This window comes from Panulirus ornatus, chromosome 65 (genome assembly GCF_036320965.1).
Source record: "Panulirus ornatus isolate Po-2019 chromosome 65, ASM3632096v1, whole genome shotgun sequence".
NCBI classification, from domain to species: Eukaryota; Metazoa; Arthropoda; class Malacostraca; order Decapoda; family Palinuridae; genus Panulirus; species Panulirus ornatus.
Window position 1 is genome coordinate 23,445,086 of NC_092288.1, and position 17,000 is coordinate 23,462,085.

Below are 17,000 nucleotides of genomic sequence, written 5' to 3' on the forward strand. Positions count from 1 at the left end.
TGTTTTGTTTCATAGGATAAGAAAAAATAAGTCTGATTTGCTTCTGTGCAAGTCTTATCAAGCACTCAAAATACAACTGTAGTTCCAAAGTGAAATATGGATTACATATCAGTTGTGGAATAAAGAAATTATCTGAAAATATAAAGGCATTAATAGAAATTGATTGATTTATTAAAGGAAAGCCAAAAATTTCGTTTTGTATTGTTTGAAATTATTAGATACCTTGTAAAGGAAGCCAAAATTTGTAGCAACTGGTAATTTTGAATAAGTACTTTTTTGTTTGATATCTCTTTGTTGTTGAAATGTGCTGAATAACCATCAGGTTGTAAGGTTTTACAAATCCCACAAAATTACTCAGTCACAAGAGAATATAGCTAGAATATACTACTGTTAATATGGTAGCAAAACTAAACTGGAGCGTTGTTATGTCGTTTCTCACTCTTGCTAATTATATCATCCATTTTAGTTAACTACAAGTAAATATCGCCTTTGAGGGGCCCCAGTTGCTCAGTTGATAAATATTATGATTAGTGTTAGAGCATCTCAGAAGTAGCATATGGAAGTGGTAGATCATATCATTGGACTTGTAACAGTAAAAGTGATTTAAACTGGCTGTGTGTTTCGGATTCATAATTATTTCTTATCCTGAAGTAATAGATAAGTGGTAGTGGTGAAGACAATGAAGGTGATGAAAAATGTGAGGTTGATTCATGTAAAATGTTTAAGGAAGTTGATGATACTCATGATAACCTCACCTGATTTTCCCGAAGATATATCAACAACATATTTGTCTTTCCTGCCACTGGTTGAAGAATGCTTCCTAGAGGTGATTTCACTCGGAACACTTTGTGTGGGAGCTAACGTGCAGAACCCAAACCTCGTAGCCAGTGATTATAAACATGAGACATAAACAGTCACACTTTGTTCAGAAAACATGGAAAGTAATGTAAATTGTAGTTGCTGGGGGAAGGTTGGTGAGGTTTGGTTTGGTCATGGTGGTTTTTGCAAATGCTTTATGAAATCTTTCATCACTCTCTTATGCTAATGACCCTTCTCACTATAACTTAACATTGTAGGGCTAATAGATAAAACTCTGTATCTCATCAATGCCTTTCTTAATCATTTCTAGTGTTATGAGTCCATTGATATGCCATTTTTTCATATTTATAAGTATTATAGGTCATGCCCACAAATTATATATTTACTGCTTGGTTTTCAGTATGGGAACTTATGAATATAAGGGAAGCTAGTGTGATGAGAGATGTCATGATAGTTTTAAAACTAGCTTTGGGGAATGACTGCTTATGTATTAGGTAGTTTATAGTGTTTGTTGTGATGAAAGAAATACTTATAGAGCATGAGTGGGAGAATAATTTTTTATAGAACAGCATTGAATAAGGCAATAGTGGTTAGGTATATGAGGGAAAGTATGGTGATTATTGTAAAAGTAGGTAGTATGATTGTAAAGTGCCAACAGATTCAATAGAAACCTAAGTTAGTACATGAGAGAATAGTAGAAAATGCTAACATTCTGTATGTCCGCTGCTTGGAATTGGATGGCTGCTCAGTGTCTCATCTGTTGACATCTGCCGCCATGTTGAGCATGGCTGATATACAAAATTTTACTAAGATATTGGAAATTACGTAGCTTTTGATTGGTAGGGAGGTTAGGTAAGTTTGCATAGGTTTTTTTGATTTTTTGAGCGTATTATGTTATCTATTGTTGCTTTGATTTACCTCACTTTTTCCAGGGAATTAATATTACAGTCAAGTAATTAGATGTAAATCACCAAGATAAAATTATTCATCTTATAATCCATTTGTGTAATCACAACATACATGTAAAGCACCCAAAACATAAGAGGCCATTTTTCTAAGCTAGATTTTATGCAGAAATAGAATGGAATATGATTTTATCCATTAGTTTTATGTTTTATTTGGGTGAGCTATGTATAGAATGTCAGTTTGAAAAATTACCTCAGTAAATCCAACTGTAAAAAGTTATTGATGTCCCTTGCCTACCACTGTTTTGCCCACCATGGTTTTCAGTATACACATTTAGAATATTAAATCCCATTTTACCAACCATTGCATGAAGTTTTGAGTATCCCTGGTACCATAAAGATTTTATCCATGCACTGGGCATTTGTGAAGTGGCCATGGGCCACTTGCACCTGAACATTTTTAGGGAGGGCAGGCTGTGTTGCAAGGGCTTGTGTTAAGATAGCCCTTTGTGTGGTACATGTGGTTGGATGCCTTGTAGGAGTATAGAGATACAACGTCAGTGGTTACGCTCTGCCATCCTATTACCTAACTGATTTTTACATCGTTTCTTTTGACCATTTTGTAGCATAAGCATGTTTTTTGAAGTATAATGTGTTCATATTTAGTATCAAAGTTTTCGTTAGTGGACTTAAGGTATTATCTCAAAGGTCACTGCCAGTAACCCCCCCCCCCCCCACACACACACACACACACACACACACATGCAAACAAACAAACAAAACAAAAACAAAAAATTACCTTTTCACCCAAGGGGTCTTCCAGGACCATGACTCCAGTGCTTGGCAAGGTACATCTTAGTCCACTTAGATATAAGAAATAGATGTACTCTTGGTGATGAGCCTAGTAAGTCCACTTAGAAATAAGAAATAGAAGTACTCTTGGTGATGTGCCTTTTGACTTGTATCAGAATTCAAGTGACAACAAGTTCGTGCTGTTTTTGAGGAACGTTCATGTAACATAAATATTTACAAAAATATTTTTTGAAACAGTAAAGGTAAAACATGAAGTAACAAGAGCTCATTAAGTTGATACATATTGTGAAACAACCATGAATATTTTCTCATATCATAGAAATGGATTGTTTGGGATATATATATACTGGTTCTCTTCTTGGACCATCTTATGTGTTTTTTTTTTTTTTAGAGACGACAAGTTTTTCAGATCATTGAAAATTATCCACTTCTGCTAAGTGAAGGTTGTATATAAAGAAAGCACTTTTAGATTTCATATATTTATAACTCTCAGAACTAATTTCTGTGAGCCTTGGTGTTCCCTAGGACCTTTCTAGAGGCTCCTTCAAGTCAAGGCTGCACTACTTTCGGTAGCAGGGAAATGCGGGCTTCTTTGGCAAGACTACTCCCAGTGATACAGCCTCAAGCAAGCAGAGTTCAATAACACCTGTGGAGAGCACTTAATGTTTTTGTTTTAGGTGATAAATGTGTCTTGGAATGTATACTACAGGTATTTAATCCTTAAATAAATACTAGAAGTTGTACATATATGACTTTCCTGGACATGCTGCAAGGTGTTTATGTAGCTGTTTATCTTCACATTTGTAAAGGTTCTAAGCGTTGTCTTGGTCACTGGATGTTTGTCTCAGAGGCAGCCACTCTCTTAAAGCATTTTTATAGCTTATATATTTGAATAGAAATGGATATAATTGTTGATAATACAGATGCTCCTCAACTTACGATGGGGTTATGTTCCAAAAAACCCATCGTAAGTTGAAAATATTGTGTCAAAAATACAATTATCTTGTACATCTAACCTGCTGAACATCATAGCTTAGCTTACCTGAAACATTCTCAGAACACTTAAGTAGCTTACAGTTGGACTAAATCATCTCACACGAAATCTATTTTATAATAAAGTGTTGAATATCTCATTTATTTTATTGAATACTGTACTGAAAAAAAAACAGTGGTTGTATGGGTACTCACCATTAATGTACGCAGCTGAAAGCTTTTCTCTTTTCACCAGAGGCAGGAGACACAGATGGTCATTTTGTAAATATGATGGGATGCAAAAACTCAAAACATATCGCTAGCCCGGGAAAATATCAACATTCAAAATTAGAAGTACTGTTTCTACTGAATGCGTATTGCTATTGCACCAACGTAAAGTATAAAATGTTGCTGAACCATTGTAAGTCAGTGGTGATCTGTATCCATGAATAGCATTAGAGTGAATAAAAGCACTGGACTGAATTAGGTCATATGAACCAGCAAGGGGAAACCTAGGAAAGGTTTGTGGGTGCCTAGTTGTGGAAAGGGGGCTGTGTTATTGGTGCCTTACACATGGTAGCTAGAGAATGGATGTGAGCTAATGAGTCCTTTTCTTTGTCTTATCTGTGGCTACCTTGCATTTGTTGGAAACAGTGAGTGGATATGAAAAAAATATTGAAACATCATAAGTAATTTGCATCATGAGTTTCATTCCTCTTGCACCCCTTTCCTCTGTCTTCCTTTCTTCAACCCAACAGTGCTTCCATTGCATTGTACCATGGCGACATAAGTTACGTAAGCTCACTTACTTGTACTTACCCTTTACAATTACATATATTTCTTTCATTAGCAATCAAGAATTTGCTCACTGATTAAACAGTACTCCCCATTAATCCTCCACCACCCAGTCACTGCCTCTGCAGGGGGATCTACACATTAGCTAAAGCACTATACCATGGCCATATTAGTTATGCTCTCACTTGTATGTACATATAATTTCTTATAATTACTTGTATTTCTTTCATTTTGTAATAGGAAGCAGACAAATGTGAAAAACCTTATTCTCTTTTCCAAATTGTGATTTGTAGATTGCATCACCTGCCATTTAAAATTTAAGGGTTTTAGATTTATGTTAGATTATTTTCTGATTAATATTTATTTAGTATTTTATGATTATATATCGATCTCGTCAGCATAGATACTTTTTGAGATGATAAAGGAACATGAGTTGCATTTTGTATCAAATCCACTGGCTTATTTATAATGCTTTATTTGGAAAGTAATGACACTGATCTTCTCTTGCTCTTTATTGCATCTGAAGATTGCTGTATGGAATTATTTGGTTATGTTAGTTATGGTTGGTTTGTTAAGATTTTTGCTTTATTTTTTGGAGGTTGGCTTATTCGAAACTGCTTGTCCCTGAATTTGAAAACCTTTTCTACTTATTTTAGACAAATTTAAGATTAGGATGGAGCAGTAACTGGCTGTAAGACCCACTTCCCCATTTCAGATTCTGCATTTCTCCTCTAGAGTACACTGTCTTGAAGTTTCTTGGAAAAATAACAGAAATGAAGTGAGGCAAGGAAACTTAACAACCAGGTAGCATCTTGTATGGAAGGGGAAGGTTGAAGGAAGGTGATGCCAAGAGAAATCATGACTCCAGAGGCTTTTGTTTCCACACTAGTTAATAGAGAGGTTGAGGATAAGCCACCCCAGATTATGAGCAGGATTCTGCATATGGGTGAATAAAACCCCGGTAGATATGAAATAGTCCTCATCCAAAGTACAATTACAGCACTTCTTCAGCACTTTCAGCTTTTTGGAAGCAGACAGTATGATGTTGATTATGTGGGGTTTTCAGGAAAGAGTGTTGTTATTGTCAACTTGTTTTATGGTATTAAGGGCTGAATTGTGGCATTTTGAGACTTAACAGAGGGAAGTGAATGATATTTAGATAGAAATGTGGGAAAAAAATTGCATCTTGGGTTTGTTACCATTAAAAAGATGACTGCATCTCAGCTCTGAGATGCTGCACAGGTTTGAATTGAGACTGGAAATATGATCAGTATGAGAAAGAGCATGAGTTGTAAAGGGATAAGGGGGAGGAAAAGTGAGTTGAAGTAAGTATAGTGAAATTATCAGCAAAAAGTGAATAATGGTTAGAAGTAGCGAAGAAAAGATTATTTATTGAGAGAAGAAGAAAGAGAATATGCAATGAGACAGTACCCTCTGGAACACTACTGTTAATGGGATATGATGGGAAAGGTGCTCCATCACCAATTACAGCATTGGAATAGCATTAGAGGAAATTGTACTGTTGAGAACAAGGCAGAAGCAGAGGACTCAAAGGAAGAAAGTTTAGAAAGCAAAGGCATGTGACACCTAGTGAAATGCTTTGGAAATGTTGAAGACAATTGACAAAATTTTCACAAAAATTCTTGTGTGAGGAGGGCTGTGAATGAGTCTCATAGGAGAGATCATTAGAAGACCTAATAAGGCAGAATCCAGACTGTTGATCTGAATGAAGCAAATGAAAGTTTAGTAGAATTTCAAAGACTTTGAAGGTAGCCAAAGTGAGAGAAATGGGATGACAGTTTTAGGGATTAAGGCAATCTCTTCCCAAGGATGGGCTACACCAAGGCAGTGACCATGTGGAAGGAAAAATCTCCCCTATCCCTGGGGATAGGGGAGAAAGAATACTTCCCACGTATTCCCTGCGTGTCGTACAAGGCGACTAAAAGGAGAGGGAGCGGGTGGCTGGAAATCCTCCCCTCTCAATTTTTTTCTAATTTTCCAAAAGAAGGAACTGAGAAGGGGGCTAAGTGAGGATATTCCCTCAAAGGCCCAGTCCTCTGTTCTTAACGCTACCTCGCAAATGCAGGAAATGGTGAATAGTATGAAAGAAAAAAATAAATGTATGTATATGTTGGAAGGGATCACAACTTTGAGTGTGATCAAGATATTCCTATGAGTCCCCATGGACTCATAGGAATATATATAGGAATATACATACCTATACATCTCAATGTACACATAGATATACACACACAGACATATACATATATACACATGTACATAATTCATACTGTCTGCCTTTATTTATTCCCATAGCCACCTCACCACACATGGAATGACAACCCCCTCCCCCCTCATGTGTGCGAGGTAGCGCTAGGAAAAGACCACAAACGCCCCATTTGTTCACACCCAGTCTCTAGCTGTCATGTAATAATGCACCGAAATCACAACTCCCTTTCCACATCCAGGCCGCACAGAACTTTCCATGGTTAATTCCAGACGCTTCACATGCTCTGGTTCAATCCAATGACAACTCGTTGACCCCAGTATACCACATCGTTCCAATTCACTGTATTCCGTACACGCCTTTCACCCTCCTGCATGTTCAGGCCCCTATCACTCAAAATCTTTTTCACTCCATCTTTCCACCTCCAATTTGGTCTCCCACTTCTCCTCGTTCCCTCCACCTCTGACACATATATCCTCTTGGTCAATCTTTCCTCTCTCATTCTCTCCATGTGACCAAACCATTTCAAAACACCCTCTTCTGCTCTCTCAACCACACTCTTTTTTTTCCACACATCTCTCTTACCCTTACATTACTTACTCGATCAAACCAACTCACACCACATATTGTCCTCAAACATCTCATTTCCAGCACATCCACCCTCTTACGCACAACTCTATCCATAGCCCACGCCTTGGAACCATACAACATTGTTGGAACCACTATTCCTTCAAACATACCCATTTTTGCTTTCTGAGATAATGTTCTCGACTTCCAAACATTCTTCAAGGCTCCCAGAATTTTCGCCCCCTCCCCCACCCTATGATTCACTTCCACTTCCATGGTTCCATCCGCTGCCAGATCCACTCCCAGATATCTAAAACACTTCACTTCCTCCAGTTTTTCTCCATTCAAACTTACCTCCCAATTGACTTGACCCTCAACCCTACTGTACCTAATAACCTTGCTCTTATTCACATTTACTCGTAACTTTCTTCTTTCACACACTTTACCAAACTCAGTTGCCAGCTTCTGCAGTTTCTTGCATGAATCAGCCACCAGCGCTGTATCATCAGCGAACAACAACTGACTCACTTCCCAAGCTCTCTCATCCACAACAGACTTCATACTTGCCCCTCTTTCCAAAACTCTTGCATTTACCTCCCTAACAACCCCATCCATACACAAATTAAACAACCAATGAGACATCACACATCCCTGCCGCAAACCTACATTCACTGAGAACCAATCACTTTCCTTTCTTCCTACACGTACACATGCCTTACATCCTCGATAAAAACTTTTCACTGCTTCTAACATCTTGCCTCCCACACCATATATTCTTAATACCTTCCACAGAGCATCTCTATCAACTCTATCATATGCCTTTTCCAGATCCATAAATGCTACATACAAATCCATTTGCTTTTCTAAGTATTTCTCACATACATTCTTCAAAGCAAAGACCTGAGCCACACATCCTCTACCACTTCTGAAACCACACCGCTCTTCCCCAGTCTGATGCTCTGTACATGCCTTCACCCTCTCAATCAATACCTTCCCATATAATTTACCAGGAATACTCAACAAACTTATACCTCTGTAATTTGAGCACTCACTCTTATCCCCTTTGCCTTTGTACAATGGCACTATGCAAGCATTCTGCCAATCCTCAGGCACCTCACCATGAATCATACACACATTAGATAACCTTACCAACCAGTCAACAATACAGTCACCCCCTTTTTTAATAAATTCCACTGTAATACCATCCAAACCTGCTGCCTTGTCGGCTTTCATCTTCCGCAAAGCCTTTACTACCTCTTCTCTATTTACCAAATCATTTTCCCTAACCCTCTCACTTTGCACACCACCTCGACCAAAACACCCTATATCTGCCACTCTATCATCAAACACATTCAACAAACCTTCAAAATACTCACTCCATCTCCTTCTCACATCACCACTACTTGTTATCACCTCCCTGTTAGCCCCCTTCACTGAAGTTCCCATTTGCTCCCTTGTCTTACGCACTTTATTTACCTCCTTCCAAAACATCTTTTTATTCTCCCTAAAATTTAATGATAGTCTCTCACCCCAACTCTCATTTGCCCTCTTTTTCACCTCTTGCACCTTTCTCTTGACCTCCTGCCTCTTTCTGATATACATCTCCCACTCATTTGCATTTTTTCCCTGCAAAAATCGTCCAGATGCCTCTCTCTTCTCTTTCACTACTAATCTTACTTCTTCATCCCACCACTCACTACCCTTTCTAATCAACCCACCTCCCACGCTTCTCATGCCACAAGCATCTTTTGCTCAAGCCATCACTGCTTCCCTAAATACATCCCATTCCTCCCCCACTCCCCTTACCTCCTTTGCTCTCACCTTTTTCCATTCTGTACTCATTCTCTCCTGGTACTTCCTCACACAAGTCTCCTTCCCAAGCTCACTTACTCTCACCACTCTCTTCACCCCAACATTCTCTCTTCTTTTCTGAAAACCCCTACAAATCTTCACCTTCGCTTCCACAAGATAATGATCAGACATCCCTCTAGTTGCACCTCTCAGCACGTGTGTGTGTATGTGTGTTTGATGATAGAGTGGCAGATATAGGGTTTTTTGGTCTAGGTGGTGTGCAAAGTGAGAGGGTTAGGGAAAATGATTTGCGGAAGATGAAAGTCGGCAAGGCAGCGGGTTTGGATGGTATTGCAGTGGAATTTTTTAAAAAAGGGGTGACTGTATTGTTGACTGGTTGGTAAGGTTATTTAATGTATGTATGACTCAAGGTAAGGTGCCTGAGGACTGGCAGAATGCTTGCATAGTGCCATTGTACAGAGGCAAAGGGGATAAAGGTGAGTGCTCAAATTACAGAGGTATAAGTTTGTTGAGTATTCCTGGGAAATTATATAGGAGGGTATTGATTGAGAGGGTGAAGGCATGCACAGAGCATCAGATTGGGGAAGAGCAGTGTGGTTTCAGAAGTGGTAGAGGATGTGTGGATCAGGTGTTTGCTTTGAAGAATGTATGTGAGAAAGACTTAGAAAAGCAAATGGATTTGTATGTAGCATTTATGGATCAGGAGAAGGCATATGACAGAGTTGATAGAGATGCTCTGTGGAAGGAATTAAGAATATATGGTGTGGGAAGCAAGTTGTTAGAAGCAGTGAAAAGTTTTTATTGAGGATGTAAGGCATGTGTACGTGTAGGAAGAGAGGAGTGATTGGTTCTCAGTGAATGTAGGTTTGCGGCAGGGGTGTGTGATGTCTCCATGGTTGTTTACTTTGTCTATGGATGGGGTTGTTAGGGAGGTGAATGCAAGAGTTTTGGAAAGAGGGCCAAGTATGCAGTCTGTTGTGGATGAGAGAGCTTAGGAAGTGAGTCAGTTGTTGTTCGCTGATGATACAGTTCTGGTGGCTGATTCATGTGAGAAACTGCAGAAGCTGGTGACTGAGTTTGGTAAAGTGTCTGAAAGAAGAAAGCTGAGAGTAAATGTGAATAAGAGCAAGGTTATTAGGTACAGTAGGGTTGAGGGTCAAGTCAATTGGGAGGTAAGTTTAAATGGAGAAAAACTGGAGGAAGTAAAGTGTTTTAGATATCTGGGAGTGGATCTGGCAGCGGATGGAACTATGGTAGTGGAAGTGAATCATAGGGTGGGGGAGGGGGCAGAAGTTCTGGGAGTGTTGAAGAATGTGTGGAAGTTGAGAACGTTATCTCGGATAGCAAAAATGGGTATGTTTGAAGGAATAGTGGTTCCAACAATGTTGTATGGTTGCGAGGCGTGGTAGATAGAGGTGTGCGTAGGAGGGTGGATGTGCTGGAAATGAGATGTTTGAGGACAATATGTGGTGTGAGGTGGTTTGATCGATTAAGTAATAATAGGGTAAGAGAGATGTGTGGTAATAAAAAGATTGTGGTTGAGAGAGCAGAAGAGGGTGTTTTGAAATGGTTTGGTCACATGGAGAGAATGAGTGAGGAAAGATTGACCAAGAGGATATATGTGTCAGAGGTGGAGGGAACAAGGAGAAGTGGGAGACCAAATTGGAGGTGGAAAGATGGAGTGAAATAGATTTTTAGTGCTCGGGGCCTGAACATGCAGGAGGGTGAAATGCGTGCAAGGAATAGAGTGAATTGGAACGAAGTGGTATACCGGTGTCGATGTGATGTCAGTGGATTGAACCAGGGCATGTGAAGTGTCTGAAATAAACCATGGAAAGTTGTGTGGGGCCTGGATGTTGAAAGGTAGCTGTGGTTTCGGTGCATTATACCTGACAGCTAGAGACTGAATGTGAACGAATGGGGCCTTTGTTGTCTTTTCCTAGTGATACCTTGCGCACATGAGGGGGGAGGGGGTTGTTATTTCATGTGTGGGGGGATGACGATGGGAATGAATAAAGGCAGACAGTATGAATTATGTACATGTGTAGATATGTATATGTGTGTGTGTGTATATATATGCATACATTGAAAAGTATAGGTATGTATATTTGCATGTGTGGACGTGTATGTATATACATGTGTATGTGGGTGGGTTGGGCCATTCTTTCGTCTGTTTCCTTGCGCTACCTTGCTAACATGTGAGGCAGTGACAAAGCAAAATGAATAAATTTTTTTTTTTTTTTTTTTTTTTTTTTTTTTCCACTGTCTCCCGCATTTGCGAGGTGGCGCAAGGAAACAGACGAAGGAAATGGCCCAACCCACCCCATACACATATATATACATACGTCCACACACGCAAATATACATACCTACACAGCTTTCCATGGTTTACCCCAGACGCTTCACATGCCCTGATTCAATCCACTGACAGCACGTCAACCCCGGTATACCACATCGCTCCAATTCACTCTATTCCTTGCCCTCCTTTCACCCTCCTGCATGTTCAGGCCCCAATCACACAAAATCTTTTTCACTCCATCTTTCCACCTCCAATTTGGTCTCCCTCTTCTCCTCGTTCCCTCCACCTCCGACACATATATCCTCTTGGTCAATCTTTCCTCACTCATTCTCTCCATGTGCCCAAACCATTTCAAAACACCCTCTTCTGCTCTCTCAACCACGCTCTTTTTATTTCCACACATCTCTCTTACCCTTACGTTACTTACTTGATCAAACCACCTCACACCACACATTGTCCTCAAACATCTCATTTCCAACACATTCATCCTCCTGCGCACAACTCTATCCATAGCCCACGCCTCGCAACCATACAACATTGTTGGAACCACTATTCCTTCAAACATACCCATTTTTGCTTTCCGAGATAATGTTCTCGACTTCCACACATTCTTCAAGGCTCCCAGAATTTTCGCCCCCTCCCCCATCCTATGATCCACTTCCGCTTCCATGGTTCCATCCGCTGCCAGATCCACTCCCAGATATCTAAAACACTTTACTTCCTCCAGTTTTTCTCCATTCAAACTCACCTCCCAATTGACTTGTCCCTCAACCCTACTGTACCTAATAACCTTGCTCTTATTCACATTTACTCTTAACTTTCTTCTTTCACACACTTTACCAAACTCAGTCACCAGCTTCTGCAGTTTCTCACATGAATCAGCCACCAGCGCTGTATCATCAGCGAACAACAACTGACTCACTTCCCAAGCTCTCTCATCCCCAACAGACTTCATACTTGCCCCTCTTTCCAAAACTCTTGCATTCACCTCCCTAACAACCCCATCCATAAACAAATTAAAAAATATATATTTATGTATTTATTTATTTATTTTGCTTTGTCTCTGTCTCCCGCATTTGCGAGGTAGCGCAAGGAAACAGACGAAAGAAATGGCTCAACCCACCCCCATACATCTCAATGTACACCTATGTATATACACACACAGACACATATATATATACACATGCACACAGTTCACACTGTCTGCCTTTATTCATTCCCATCGCCTCCTCACCACACATGGAATAACATCCCCCTCCCCCTCATGTGTGCGAGGTAGCGCTAGGAAAGGACAACAAAGGCCCCATTCGTTCACACTCAGTCTCTAGCTGTCATGCAATAATGCCCGAAACCACAGCTCCCTTTCCACATCCAGGCCCCACAGAACTTTCCATGGTTTACCCCAGACGCTTCACATGCCCTGATTCAATCCATTGACAGCACATCGACCCCGGTATACCACATCGATCCACTTCACTGTATTCCTTGCCCGCCTTTCACCCTCCTGCATGTTCAGGCCCCGATCACTCAAAATCTTTTTCACTCCATCTTTCCACCTGCAATTTGGTCTCCCACTTCTCGTTCCCTTCACCTCCGACACATATATCCTCTTGGTCAATCTTTCCTCACTCATTCTCTCCATATGCCCAAACCATTTCAAAACACCCTCTTCTGCTCTCTCAACCACACTCTTTTTATTTCCACACATCTCTCTTACCCTTACATTACTTACTCGATCAAACCACCTCACACCACACATTGTCCTCAAGCATCTCATTTCCAGTACATCCACCCTCCTGTGCACAACTCTACCCATAGCCCACGCCTTGCAACCATACAACATTGTTGGAACCACCATTCCTTGAAACATAGCCATTTTTTCTTTCGGAGATAATGTTCTCGACTTCCACACATTCTTCAAGGCTCCCAGGATTTTCGCCCCCTCCCCCACTCTATGATTCACTTCCGCTTCCATGGTTCCATCCGCTGCCAGATCCACTCCCAGATATCTAAAACACTTTGCTTCCTCCAGTTTTTCTCCATTCAAACATACCTCCCAATTGACTTGACCCTCAACCCTACTGTACCTAATAACCTTGCTCTTATTCACATTTACTCTCAACTTTCTTCTTTCACACACTTTACCAAACTCAGTCACCAGCTTCTGCAGTTTCTCACATGAATCATCCACCAGCACTGTATCATCAGCGAACAACAACTGACTCACTTCCCAAGCTCTCTCATCCCCAACAGACTTCATACTTGCCCCTCTTTCCAAAACTCTTGCATTCACCTCTCTAACAACCCCATCCATAAACAAATTAAACAACCATGGAGACATCACACACCCCTGCCGCAAACCTACATTCACTGAGAACCAATCACTTTCCTCTCTTCATACACGTACACATGCCTTACATCCTCGATAAAAACTTTTCACTGTTTCTAACAACTTGCCTCCCACACCATATATTCTTAATTCCTTCCACAGAGCATCTCTATCAACTCTGTCATATGCCTTCTCCAAATCCATTTGCTTTTCTAAGTATTTTTCACATACATTCTTCAGAGCAAACACCTGATCCACACATCCTCTAGCACTTCTGAAACCACACTGCTCTTCCCCAATCTGATGCTCTGTACATGCCTTCATCCTCTCAATCAATACCCTCCCACATAATTTACCAGGAATACTCAACAAACTTATACCTCTGTAATTTGAGCACTCGCTCTTATCCCGTTTGTCTTTGTACAATGGCACTATGCAAGCATTCCGCCAATCCTCAGGCACCTCACCATGAATCATACATACATTAAATAACCTTACAGTCACCCCCTCTTTTAATAAATTCCACTGCAATACCATCCAAACCTGCTACCTTGCTGGCTTTCATCTTCCGCAAAGCTTTTACTACCTCTTCTCTGTTTACCAAATCATTTTCCCTAACCCTCTCACTTTGCACACCACCTCGAACAAAATACCCTATATCTGCCACTCTATCATCAAACACATTCAACAAACCTTCAAAATACTCACTCCATTTCATTCTCACATCACCACTACTTGTTATCACCTCCCCATTAGCCCCCTTCACTGACGTTCCCATTTGCTCCCTTGTCTTACGCACTTTATTTACTTCCTTCCAGAACATCTTTTTAAGAGTAAATGTGAATAAGAGCAAGGTTATTAGGTACAGTAGGGTTGAGGGTCAAGTCAATTGGGAGGTGAGTTTGAATGGAGAAAAACTGGAGGAAGTGAAGTGTTTTAGATATCTGGGAGTGGATCTGGCAGCGGATGGAACCATGGAAGCGGAAGTGGATCATAGGGTGGGGGAGGGGGCGAAAATTCTGGGAGCCTTGAAGAATGTGTGGAAGTCGAGAACATTATCTCAGAAAGCAAAAATGGGTATGTTTGAAGGAATAGTGGTTCCAACAATGTTGTATGGTTGCGAGGCGGTGGCTCTGGATAGAGTTGTGCGCAGGAGGATGGATGTGCTGGAAATGAGATGTTTGAGGACAATGTGTGGTGTGAGGTGGTTTGATCGAGTGAGTAACGTAAGGGTAAGAGAGATGTGTGGAAATAAAAAGAGCGTGGTTGAGAGAGCAGAAGAGGGTGTTTTGAAGTGGTTTGGGCACATGGAGAGGATGAGTGAGGAAAGATTGACCAAGAGGATATATGTGCCGGAGGTGGAGGGAGCAAGGAGAAGAGGGAGACCAAATTGGAGGTGGAAAGATGGAGTGAAAAAGATTTTGTGTGATCGGGGCCTGAACATAAAGGAGGGCAAGGAATAGAGTGAATTGGAGTGATGTGGTATACCGGGGTTGACGTGCTGTCAGTGGATTGAATCAAGGCATGTGAAGCGTCTGGGGTAAACCATGGAAAGCTGTGTAGGTATGTATATTTGCGTGTGTGGACGTATGTATATACATGTGTATGGGGGGGGGTTGGGCCATTTCTTTCGTCTGTTTCCTTGCGCTACCTCGCAAACGCGGGAGACAGCGACAAAGTATAAAAAATATATATATATATATATATATATATATATATATATATATATATATATATATATATATATATATATTTCTTTTTTTGCTCTGTCGCTGTCTCGCGCGTTTGCGAGGTAGCGCAAGGAAACAGACGAAAGAAATGGCCCAACCCACCCCCATACACATGTATATACATACGTCCACACACGCAAATATACATCCCTACACAGCTTTCCATGGTTTACCCCAGACGCTTCACATGCCCTGATTCAATCCACTGATAGCACGTCAACCCCGGTATACCACATCGATCCAATTCAATCTATTCCTTGCCTTCCTTTCACCCTCCTGCATGTTCAGGCCCCGATCACACAAAATCTTTTTCACTCCATCTTTCCACCTCCAATTTGGTCTCCCACTTCTCCTTGTTCCCTCCACCTCCGACACATATATCCTCTTGGTCAATCTTTCCTCACTCATTCTCTCCATGTGCCCAAACCATTTCAAAACACCCTCTTCTGCTCTCTCAACCATGCTCTTTTTATTTCCACACATCTCTCTTACCCTTATGTTACTTACTCGATCAAACCACCTCACACCACACATTGTCCTCAAACATCTCATTTCCAGCACATCCATCCTCCTGCGCACAACTCTATCCATAGCCCACGCCTCGCAACCATACAAAATTGTTGGAACCACTATTCCTTCAAACATACCCATTTTTGCTTTCCGAGATTATGTTCTCGACTTCCAAACATTCTTCAAGGCTCCCAGGATTTTCTCCCCCTCCTGCACCCTATGATCCACTTCCGCTTCCATGGTTCCATCCGCTGCCAGATCCACTCCCAGATATCTAAAACACTTTACTTCCTCCAGTTTTTCTCCATTCAAACTTACCTCCCAATTGACTTGACCCTCAACCCTACTGTACCTAATAACCCTGCTCTTATTCACATTTACTCATAACTTTCTTCTTTCACACACTTTACCAAACTCATTCACCAGCTTCTGCAGTTTCTCACATGAATCAGCCACCAGCGCTGTATCATCAGCGAACAACAACTGACACTTCCCAAGCTCTCTCATCCACAACAGACTTCATACTTGCCCCTCTTTCCAAAACTCTTGCATTCACCTCCCTAACAACCCCATCCATAAACAAATTAAACAACCATGGAGACATCACACACCCCTGCCGCAAATCTATTTTTATTTTGAAGGTTTGTTGAATGTGTTTGATGATAGAGTGGCAGATATAGGGTGTTTTGGTCGAGGTGGTGTGCAAAGTGAGAGGGTTAGGGAAAATTATTTGGTAACAGAGAAGAGGTAGTAAAAGCTTTGCAGAAGATGAAAGCCGGCAAGGCAGCAGGTTTGGATGGTATTGCAGTGGAATTTATTAAAAAAGGGGGTGACTGTATTATTGACTGGTTGGTAAGGTTATTTAATGTATGTATGACTCATGGTGAGGTGCCTGAGGATTGGCAGAATGCGTGCATAGTGCCATTGTACAAAGGCAAAGGGGATAAGAGTGAGTGCTCAAATTTCAGAGGCATAAGTTTGTTGAGTATTCCGGGTAAATTATATGGGAGGGTATTGATTGAGAGGGTGAAGGCATGTACAGAGCATCAGATTGGGGAAGAGCAGTGTGGTTTCAGAAGTGGTAGAGGATATGTGGATCAGGTGTTTGCTTTGAAGAATGTATGTGAAAAATACTTAGAAAAGCAAATGGATTTGTATGTAGCATTTATGGATCTGGAGAAGGCATATGATAGAGTTGATAGAGATGCTCTGTGGAAGGTAT

At 40.8% G+C, this 17,000-nt stretch overlaps 1 protein-coding gene across 1 annotated transcript in view; it reads left to right on the forward strand.

Moving 5' to 3' along the window:
* Window positions 1-17,000, forward strand: part of E(bx) (nucleosome-remodeling factor subunit NURF301 E(bx)) — a 150,434-nt gene that overhangs the window by 2,087 nt on the left and 131,347 nt on the right. The window lies entirely within an intron of this gene.